Source organism: Crocodylus siamensis, chromosome 4 (genome assembly GCF_052110815.1).
Source record: "Crocodylus siamensis isolate JL-2025a chromosome 4, ASM5211081v1, whole genome shotgun sequence".
In the NCBI taxonomy this organism is placed as follows: domain Eukaryota; kingdom Metazoa; phylum Chordata; order Crocodylia; family Crocodylidae; genus Crocodylus; species Crocodylus siamensis.
The window spans coordinates 246,049,146-246,059,453 of NC_143398.1; the positions used below are offsets into that span (position 1 = coordinate 246,049,146).

Here is a 10,308-nt window from a genome sequence, read left to right on the forward strand (position 1 = left end):
GATAAACCTGGCCTGTAGTGGCATAACTTTAAGCCACCTAAAATGCCCTTACTACTAGTTTTGAATGTTAATGTGTGGACAATCCAGGGGTTAAGAGCCCTAGTTCAAGTGTTATTACCAGTCTCTAACCCAAATCTCCCCTGTTGCAACACAAGTCCAAAGCTTGCCTTTGCTCTGTGTGTCTACAGAGAACAGTTCTTTAGAGCACGCCTTGGAAACCATTAGCAACGTGTCTTTTCTTCCAACCTTTCCTTGCATGTCATGTTGTTTAGGTGGCTAATGAACTGTCTTGCTCTCCTTTGACTTTTCCAATTTATCCACAGCCTTTTTGAGGTGTAGTGGCCAAAAAAGCATGAAAGAACCCAAGTCAGGTTTCATTAACACTGGGTGTGTCTACATGTGCATTTACACAGGCTTTAAATTATTGCGCAGTAGGCGGGAATAGTCTGGTGTCTACACGTGCAAGTATTAAAGTACATTAATGTTATGTGTGTACTGACTTGGGACTAAAGTTAGTCCCCAGTCATCCCACCCACACAGTGTTACTGTGCAGTAAAAGGTCTTCATGCACGTTACTGTGCAGTAAGAGGTCTACATGTGCATTACTGCGCAGTGACTAATTGGGTGTAATTGCATGATGCAGGTATCAAATTTACACCCAAGTCAGCATAAGTCACCATATTTACTGCACAGTATGGGCATGCACGTGTTGACATGCACCTGCACTGTGAAGTAATTTCAGTTACTGCACAGTAAATGCACACTTGTAGACATACCCACTGAGTAGAAGAATAATTTCCCATCACTTAAGAGACAACACTCCTGTTAGTACATGCCAGGCTTTTACTTCTCTCCTTATTGCAGTAATATGGCAGTGCTGACTTAAATTACTTGCCCGATCTCCTGTCACCTCCAGGTCCCGTTTTTACAGCAGCAGTCATTCCCCATGAACAACTAGGAAAGTTTCTGTTTTCTGCCTGCAGTTTTTTTGCTGGTGAAAGGGGCTTGATTGAAGGACTTGGGAACTGAAGTCTTCTGGGCATTTATCGAACAGGTGCAGCAGAACAGATCTGTGATTGCACGAAGCCTGACAAGAGGACGAATGTCACCATACTTGGCTTTGTGGCCTTTGTTGGAAGGAGGTGGGTGTCCTGGCAAAGATCAGACAGGCGGTTATTTTGCTTACTTAATATTCCCCCTATGCTTTCAACTGAACCAGTGACATGAGAGATGGAAAAGACCTATTAGGTCATCGAGGCCCCTTTCCTTGCCAGTGTGAGATTGTTCTTTACGCCGCATTCTTCTTGCTTGGGCCAGTTCAATGACTCAAGTGGTTGGGTTTCCATCACTTCCCTGGGGAGACTTTTCCACTCTTAGGAAAGTTTTCCTCAAGCTAAATTTTCCTTTGCTTCGTTTCATCCTGTTTCTCTTAACTCTGCCCTCCTCCACCCTGGACCTCCCCAAATGACAGATCTGTTCTTCTTGGACACTCTTCAGCTCCATGTGCCTTGTTATCCTACCCCACTGCCAGGTGGTCATTGGGCCAATAGTAATGCATTCCCATTGTAGTGTTTTGGTTCTTGTGTTTATATGGTGTCATTTTCTTTTGGTTTAATAAAACAAAAAATGTCATATGAAAAATGTAAATGGAAAACAAAAACCAAACAAAGGCTCGCTCCTGGGCTGGGATGCCATTTCCCAAGAGCTCTTCCAAATGCTTTTATTTATGGCTGACTTACAAGTCTCTGCAAATGAAGATGCGTAATGGAAATGCTGGCACCACCTTATCTGTTCTGACACAAAATGTGCAAATACACTCATGCGGTAAGGCTTGGAGTGGCGTCTCCACCCACTGGAGCTCCTGTCAGGAATAAGACATTATCCCCCTCTTTCTTTTCTCTCTTTGAGCTGTCTTTGGCTCCTCTGAATCATCTTCGCAATTACCTTACTTATCTTGAGCAATTTTCATCCCACAGGTTTCCAAAGCTCTCTACGAAGCATCCAAGCTAAGAGCGCGCGGTGCCATTGCTGAGCTGATCGAAGAAGTGACGTCAAGCCTGGTCCCAGAAGCAGCTGGTTCAAGAACTCTTTAAAACGAAGGTGCAAATCTTCATAGCCATGTCCACATGAGCGCAGACGTTTGTTTCTCCAGGGCCAAGAAGCACCAGTTGTCCTCGGGGAGCACCCGTGCCACGTGCCTTCTTGTACATGGCAGATTACCCCGGGTGGGGTAGGGGAAGATGGGGACAGCTCTGGCCTTACTTGGGCTCCCTAGGGGCCTCCTGGGGTTGCAACAAGAGTGACCCAGCAGCTTGGAGCCTGGCCGGCAGCTGGAGCGTGGCTCTGGCCTGCCAGGATCCGGTTTTGGGTGGCAGACTCTGACCCCGCATGCGCCACTTCACTTTTTATTTTTATTTTTTTGCATGGGTTTTTTTGACCCTGGGATCAAAACCCACCCCACCTCCCTCCATGATGCTACCTTGCAGCATGGAGATCAGTTGAATGTGCGGTATGTGGTGCCGCAGACGTGTCCGTGGTGCCACATACTGCACGGCTGGGCTCATCTGGGCACGGCCATAATAGGCAATGATGGATTAAGGAGCTATATGGAAAGCTGATTTTAGTCATAGGACTGGAACAGAACTCAAGAGTCATCTTGTTCAGAAGACCTAGAGGAAGAGTGGTTCAGGTGCTCGTACAGTCATAGGCAATGAGGCTGGAAGGGACCTCGGGGGGGTCACAGTCCAACCCCCTGCTCCAAGCAGGACCAGCCCCAACTACATTATCCCAGCCAAGGCTTTGTCGAGCCGGGTCTTTAAAACCTCCAAGGATGGAGATTTGCCACGTCTCTGGGTAACCTGCTCCAGTGCTTCACCACTCTCCTCATGGGAAAGTTTTTCCTAATATCCAACCTCAGCTTCCCTTGCTGCAGCCTGAGCCCATTGCTCCTTGTCCTGTCATCTGTCCCCACTGAGACCAGCCCGGCTCCATCCTCTTTGCAGCGAAGGTGAAGGCTGCTATTCAATCCCCCTCGGTCTTCTCTTCTGTAGGCTAAATCAGCCCATTTTCCTCCGCCTCTCCTCACCAGTCCTGTCGCCCAACCCCCCAAACCGTTTCCATTGCCCTCCACCGGACTCTTTCCACTTCACCTACGTCTTTTCTGTAGTGGTGGATAGGGCACAAACCTATGTCTCAGAAGAGCAGCCTTGTAACCCTGGACAAGCCCCGTCACTCCTCCGTGCCTTCATCTTCTGGAAGCTGGGGACATAGTGGTAACTCCTACCTCATGATAATAAATGTATTAAAAAAAGAGCCTGCCAGAATCAAAGGCAACCCCATATGCACCCGAGACAGGTCAGTAGATAAACTAGTGTAATGCAATGTCTTTCTACCATGGAGTTGCTAATGCAACATTCAGCTTAGTATCCTCAGAACTGCACAGGTGTAGGTGGTGCTCGATTTTCCTCAGTGCCAAAATGCACTTTTCTCCGCAGGTGCGCATTAAACAGCGCACAGCAACACAACACGCCGGGCCCCAAAGGAGGAGGGTGAATCCCAGTGTGGGCAAGCGCATCATCTGCCGGTGCCTTTTTTTGGCGGCACGTCACATTCTTTTTAAACATCTGCTTGCACGGACAGACGTGTTGAAAAGGCCGCGGCTCTTCATTTGCTCCTGTCTTGACAAGGGCCTGGCTGAGTGACTGTATTAGCAATGCTGACAACGTCTTTGTGCGCGGCGCAAAGGGAAAGAGGTGTCGTTTCAGCTTTGACTGAGAAAAGAAAAAACAGGTATAGCTGCATGCCTGAGAGGGTGGGGCTAGCGTGTGGGAGGCGGGGCCTCTCCCGGGAATCACTGACAAGTCAGTTGTCGGTGGGAAGAAAACATCTGTTTCCTCTCAAGTGATGCTCATAATAGAGGCGGCTGGGACTTTTTCAATGCAGTGTGCTCTTTCGCGGAAAAAAAAAAGTTTGCGGTGGATTATTATTATAATTTTTTTTACTTACGATTTAAGAAAAATAAAGTTTTCAAGTTGTCCAAAAAATTTTCATTTGGACTTTTTCTAGACCAAAAAAAAAAATCTGTTTCTCAGTTTGACAATTATCTGTAAAATATGGCATGGACTTGCAAAAGACCTCAGAGGTCACCCCAGATGCAGGATTTTCTATAAAAAAAAAAGAGAAAAAGATATTCAGAGAGCTAAAAGTAACAGAGGTGTTTTCAATAGTTTTGAAATGTATCAAAACCATTTTATTTATTTTCAGTTTGTGAAAATTTTGCATTTTTGAAGGGGGGGGGGATGCTTTGTCCCAATATTAGCTCAGGAAAATGTTTCCTTACTTGAACAAGCTCTGAGGAACAGGGGAACCCATTTTCCTCCCAGCTCTGGTTTCCTGAAATTTGTTTTTTCCAGATATTTATATAGCTGTTCAATACTGCACATGCATTACAAAGAGGCTCTGGCCTCCAAGGACGATGGCGACGACCTGTCACTATTTCCTTGAGGTGTTACAGGAAACCTGCTTCTGTCTAAAGAGCCCAGGACCTTAGTCTTGTGCCTTTGGCTGTGTCCAGAGGGTGGCATTTATGGCACACGGAGGAGACGGGCGCGTGTTCTGGCATGGCACTGCTGCAATGTGTCACTAGACCTGCTGCTCACCTGAGTCTTAAGAAAACAGGAGCGTGACTCAGGAAGCAGTGGGGATCTCCTCTGGGATGAAAAGCAGATGGGGGAGTAGGTAAAGTCTATTGTGTCTCTCAAGACACCAGGGCCTGCAAAAAGTCATTAGCAAGAGCTGGAGCTATGCGTATGCTGTAATTTGCATTATCTTATTTTAATGCACGTTAAAATGTCACTAAAAAGTGCTTTTTAGTTAATGAGCATTAAAATAGGCTCACGTGCATTAAGGGTCACTTAAAAACCATGCTTTTTAGTTAATGCACATTAAGACAAGACCAATGCACATTTTCCTAGTATCTCACAGCGGATGGTATTCTTACATGTGCTGGGTGCTTTTAATTAGTGAGCCACACTAATTAAATGCACCTGCTTGTCACATAAATCAGTGTTGCCATATGTCCCTGCAATGAAAAAATGGCAGTGGAGTGCTTTGAACTGATCCTCGAATGTGTTTTATTTTAAAGTGCGCTGCCACCGTTTTTTCAGCATGGCGACGCGCAGCGACACCGATACACGTGACACGGATGGCTGCCGGAGCGCGTCGACTTTCATGCCCTAGCAGATGAGTCTGCTCCGACACGCTGGATTTCCACCGTGTCGGCGCAGGCTCTGTGTACGTGCATAAGAGCCTGGAGGTACTAGATTTAATGTGCATTGACTAAGGCACATTAATGCACGTGTAGACACACCCCTGAAGCCCTGGGTTCTGCTCCTAGTTCTGCAGCTGACATGTTATGTGACCACACACCTTTCACAGCTCCGCTCTGGGCCTCAGTTTCCTTGTCTATAAAATGGGGATAATGAAGCTCACTTTCTCCATAAAGCGCTTCGAGATCCACAAGCACTGATTACAGACTGGAGCTTATTATAGGTTTCCAAACCATCCTCAGGCCTATTGCTACCAGACACTGCCCGGTGCTAAGGACTGGGATTACGAGGTGTCACATGCGGTTCTTTTTCACCTGGGAAGAATTGCGCATGGAGAGAGAATGAGAAGCAACGGTCTCAAGTTGAAGCAAGGGAAGTCGAGGTAAAATTAAGAAGTATTTTCTCACTAGGAGGGTGGTGAAGCCCTGGAGCAGGTGACCCAGAGAGGTGGCGGCATCTCCACCCTTGGAGGCTTTGAAGACCCGGGTAGACAAAGCCCTGGCTGGGATGATGTAGTTGGGGCTGGCCCTGCTTGCAGCAGGGGGGTAGACTAGATGTGACCCCCTGAGGTCCCTTCCAGCCTCACTTCCTATGCTTTTCTCTGAGACAGCTGGGTTGCTACAATGCCTTGGAGCCATGATGATGTGGCCCTAGTGAGGTGCCTTTGGGTGGGAGGGGTCTTTTGTCAGCAGCTCGGAGATGCCGGGGGCAGACTGCTCTAACCCAAATGCACTACAGAAAGCAACGGAGGAGCTGGGGTTTTGTTTTGATCTTTCCTGTGAATTTATCACGCGCAAGGAGGTGCTGGATGGGCACGCTGGGGCCTTCAGTTGACGGGGAGATGAATTGTTGGCAGATGGAGCCAATTACCGTGCTGCTTGGAAGCCACGGAAATAGCATGAAGGAGCCTCCACTTCTAAAGGACCTGATGAAGCCCTAGCTCAGGGTCAGCACCGAGGAGGTAGCGTTGCTATCCCAAGGCTGGCGACGGGACAGCTGGTGGCTTGCAGTCTGCTGTTGGAGGGAGATGAAAGCAAAGCCAGGTGTTGGGAGAGGCTAAATTCAAGTCCCTGCTCTGACACAGGCCTCCTGTATGCCCTTGGGCAGCTCTCTTCACCTTTCCCTGTCTGCTCCCTGGGGATACAACTCCCCTGCGCTGCCTCATGGGGCAAGGTAAATGCATCCAAGATGGCAAGGTGCTTCGACTCTGGAGACAGGAGCTCCTCCAAGCTACCACGACCCAGGACACTGGGCTGGTGCACTTTAATTTGCAAGTGACTCGCTTGGTCTGTTGCCTTGGGCAAATGTACCATCCCCCTTGACGCCAAGTTCGAGGCCTGCTAGTTTCCAGAGGGCAGGTGGCCATAGCATGCGCACACACAAAAAGGGTCCTTGCCTGCCGCAGGGCATCTCTTTCGAGGAGATGTGCTAGCATTTGACTCTGGGTGCCTGACCTAAGCTATGCATGGTCCCGTAGGAGAGAGGAATTGTGCCCTTTGCCACCTTGGGGTGACCTCCTGGGGCTTGCATCTCTGCGATGAACCTGGGGTCCTTCCTAGACCTTCCAGTCTAGGTTGGCATCGTCATGAAGGCAGAATAGCCTCTTGTGCCTAAACAGAGCCACGGCCTAGACCTGGGAGGACGCGGCAGGGAGAAGCCCACCTTGCAGCTACCTCCCCTTGCTTTTGTTCTCGTCGCCCCAAGAAAGCGGCATTTCCCGGTCCCATAAACCCAGCACCTTCCATCAGGGCTCCCGCTTCCCCATTCGCAGAGCCGAATGCATTTACCAAAGCCTTCCTTGGTTTTTCTGTATTTTATTTTCTCTGGGTGTTTGAAGAACCACTTATAACCAGGGGCAGGGGAGGCTGTGGCCTTGTGGCATGCTATCCTTATCTATCCCCTTTACAGGAGAGACTCTGAAAAGAAAGGGTGCAGCAATTCACACGTGCAGCTCTCCGTCCACACATGTTCATTTAGGTGGAAACAGCCGGGTTGCCTGTCTGTCTGCTGCAGGCTCGGGGGTAACTGGGAAGATAAGATACCCCCCAGATGGACACGAGAGCATGGCTTTGCAAGCGCGCTCCTGCTCTTCGGAGCTGCCGCAGAGCTTGCAGCAGCTTTGCTTGCTGGGCTAAAGTTTCCAGGCGCTCTCCCAGGGAATTCATTAGTGCCGATAAGATCTCTTGCCATTCTTTTTTTCTCTTGACCTGGCACCAGTACGGACTTTACATTTTAATTTTGCAAAGCAACCCCCACCAGGGACTGCAGGAATAAGAAAGAAGTAAACCACACTTTTCTGCTCACCTCACTTTCCTATGAGGCTGCCAATCACTCTTCCTTCCCCTGTGTCCAGGCCCCGGTTGTTGCAGGGTTTTCTTTTTTTTTCTTTTTAATTAAATCTGGATTCACTGGCTTAACAGCAGCAATAAAGGAACAATTAGGGCTGGAGGGAGGGGGGAGGCACTCTCATTTGAGCCATGCAAGGGGTAGAGGACTCCCAGCTCAGAAAGGGCGCCGGATTTGCAAAGGGGAAGATCAGCAGAGAAGAGAGGGAGAGAAAGGAGGAGAAAGAGAGCAGGGAAGGAAGGAGGGAAATGTGGAGAAAGAGCCAGAGGGAAGGGAGAGGCAGAGGAAAGTGGACGCTCTCTCTCCCCGCTGTGCTTACAGTCGGATTCCTGCTCCCTGTGCTCCGCTCTCAGCAAAGTTGATTTAACTCCATGCGTGTTTCTCCACAGCTGCGGGGATCTCGCTGCGGGGCGCTGCAGCAAGAGCGCAGGCGTGTGTGGAGAGTCACTCCTCGCCCGGCTTCCTGCAGGTGCCTCGAGGCATCTGGATGAGCAAACAGGTGTGCAAGAGCCCCGGGAGGAGAGGGCCGGGGTGGTACCCCACAGCCACCTGATATTGTGACGCTCGCTCAGCTCCGTGCATAGCACAAGGGTAGCGTATCCGACTCCAGACCAGAAGGTTTCAGGCGTAAACCTTGAGGCCCCTTCTAACCCTCGGTATTGAGTTACGTACTGAAACAACCCAACTGCTGCTATTCTACATTTATATTCAAACCAGCGCCTATTGGCTACCACTATGGCTAGGTACAGACACGCAAGCAAATCGATATAAGTCGCGCTGTTTTCTGTAAGCAGCACAGTTTGGACCGGTAGAGAACAGAACGAACGTTCACCCTTTGGTGGCAAATCTAAGACCAGATTTGGCCATTTTAAAACCAGTCTATTGTGCCAAATTCATGTTTTGTTATGAGTACAGACCAGTTTCCAATCACTTATACTGGTAAAAGTGTCAAGTCTATACCTGGCTTATGGGGCTGTGTCGTGCTAGGTTGGTGGAAGGGGAAGACGAGGGCGGAGGAAGCCCTGGACTGCCAAACCAAGCAACACCCACAAGTACGGCCCAGCCTAGACCGACAAGTAGAACAAATACCCAGGTAACCAACAAGGGCCAGGGCAATGCTGAGAGTAGGGGGCCAGTGCACACATCCACAGGAGGCCTCAAATGCCCCTGCACAAACCCTCGTAGTATGGGAAACAAGCAGGAGGAACTCGCCCTCCTGCTAGCTGACACCAGCCCGGACACAGTGGGGATCACTGACACGTGGTGGGACCCAACGCATTTCTGGGCAGTGAATATCAAGGGCTATAGGCTGTACAGGAGGGACAGGACAGGGAGAAAAGGCAGGGGGACGGTGCTCTACATTAAGGAGGAATACACATCCTCACCAGGTAGCACAGGGTCAGAGGAGGGGCACACGGAAGTGCTCTGGGTCTGAATACAAGGCAGTTGAGGGGAAAGAGACTTAACGGTGGGGTCTACTACAGACCCCCCAACCACGGGGAAGAGCTCGACCAGGAATTCAGTCCTCGGGCCCGCACTGTTCAACATCTTCATCAGTGACTTGGACGAGGGGGTAAAAAGCACCTGCTCAAATTTGCTGATGACACTAAGATGTGGGGGGATGTGGGCACACTAGATGGGAGGAACAGGCTGCAATCGAACCTAGACAGGTTACAGGGGTGGGCGGACAAGAACAGGATGGGATTCAACACCAACAAGTGCAAGGTGCTGCACCTGGGGAGGAAGAGCCAGCACCATACCTACAGGCTGGGGAACTCCCCTCTTGTCAGCACGGAGGTGGAAAGGGATCTGGGGGGTCATCACTGATGCCAAGATGAACATGGGCCGGCAGTGTGGGGACGCGGTCAGGACGGCCAACCGCACCTTGTCGTGCATCCACAGATGCATCTCGAGCAGGTCCAGGGAGGTGATCCTCCCCCTCTACGCGGCACTGGTCAGGCCGCAGCTGGAGCACTGCGTCCAGTTCTGGGCGCCGCACTTCAGGAGGGACGTGGACAGCATGGAGAGGGTCCAGAGGAGGCCACTCACATGGTCAGGGGCAGCAGGGCAGGCCCTACGAGGAGAGGCGACGGGACCTGAACCTGTTCAGCCTCCACAAGAGAGGGCTGAGGGGGGATGAAGTGGCCTGTTACAAACTAGTCGGGGGGGACCAGCAGGCACTGGGGGAGTCCCTGTTCCCCCGAGCACCGCCAGGAGTGACCAGGAATAATGGTCACAAGCTGGCAGAGGGCAGGTTTAGGCTAGACATCACAAGGCGCGACTTCACGGTCAGGGCAGTTAGGGTCTGGGACCAACTTTCAAGAGAAGTGGTGCTGGCTCCTACCCTGGGGGGCTTTAAGACAAGGCAAGACAATCACCTTGCTGGGGTCATTTGACCCCCATACTCTTTCCTGCCATGGCAGGGGTCGGACTTGATCTGCTCAGGTCCCTTCCGACCCTAGAAACTATGAAACTAGATGCTGTACGAAGGAAATGGAAATGGCAATCCCTGATTCAGAGAGAAAAGGGGACTAGAGTGCCCTGAAATCAAGCAGTGTGTCAGTGGCTAGGTCACAAAAAGAGCCTAGGTCACTTAGGCCAGAGCTGTAGTGACTAGGCAGCGGTGTTTCATCTC

General features: G+C 50.3%; 1 long non-coding RNA gene across 1 annotated transcript; it reads right to left on the minus strand.

Annotated features, from left to right (window-relative positions):
* Positions 1–393: 393 nt before the first annotated feature.
* Positions 394–8,317, minus strand: LOC149867763 (uncharacterized). The gene is made up of 3 exons (XR_016441662.1): positions 7,632–8,317; positions 6,198–6,341; positions 394–4,163 (listed from the first exon to the last, which is right to left on the minus strand). It is a non-coding gene; the product is annotated as an uncharacterized LOC149867763 (long non-coding RNA).
* Between the last annotated feature and the right edge of the window lie 1,991 nt (positions 8,318–10,308).